We start from the raw sequence: 751 nt of genomic DNA on the forward strand, positions 1-751 counted from the left end.
ATCCTGGGCCTCCTGTAGTGCCACAATGATGCTACCCGAAGGTTGCAGGAACAGCAACTCATATTCCGCTTGGGAACGCTGCAGCCCAATGGTATCAATGTGGACTTCACAAGCTTCAAAATGTCCCCTCCCCCGACCGCATCCCAAAACCAGCCCAGCTCCTCCCCACCTCCCTAACCTGTCCTTCCTCCCACCTATCCCCTTCTCCCACCTCAAGACCCACCCCCATTTCCTACCTACTAACCTCATCCCGCCCCCTTGACCTGTCCGTCCTCCCTGGACTGACCTATCCCCTCCCTAACTCCCCACCTACACTCACCTTTACTGGCTCCATCCCCACCTCTTTGACCGGTCTGTCTCCTCTCTACCTATCTTCGCCTCTATCCATCTTCTATCAGCCTCCCCCTCTCTCCCTATTTATTTCAGATCCCCCTTCCCCTACCCTATTTCTGAAGAAGGGTCTAGGCCCGAAACGTCAGCCTTCCTGCTCCTCTGATGCTGCTTGGCCTGCTGTGTTCATCCAGCTCTGCACCTTGTTATCTCAGATTCTCCAGCATCTGCAGTTCCTACTATCTCTAGAGAAAGGGTTGGCCCACTCAAGGACAAAGGAGGGAAGTTATGCGAGGAGTCAGACAAAATGAGTGAGATTCTTAATGAGTACTTTGCTTCTTTGTTTGGAGGGATATGGGTCAGGAGCAGGCCAGTGGGACTATTTTAGTTTCGAATTATGTTCAGCAAGAACTGGTTAGAC

The sequence above is a fragment of the Rhincodon typus genome, chromosome 1 (assembly GCF_021869965.1).
Source record: "Rhincodon typus isolate 14 chromosome 1, sRhiTyp1.1, whole genome shotgun sequence".
Lineage (NCBI taxonomy): Eukaryota > Metazoa > Chordata > Chondrichthyes > Orectolobiformes > Rhincodontidae > Rhincodon > Rhincodon typus.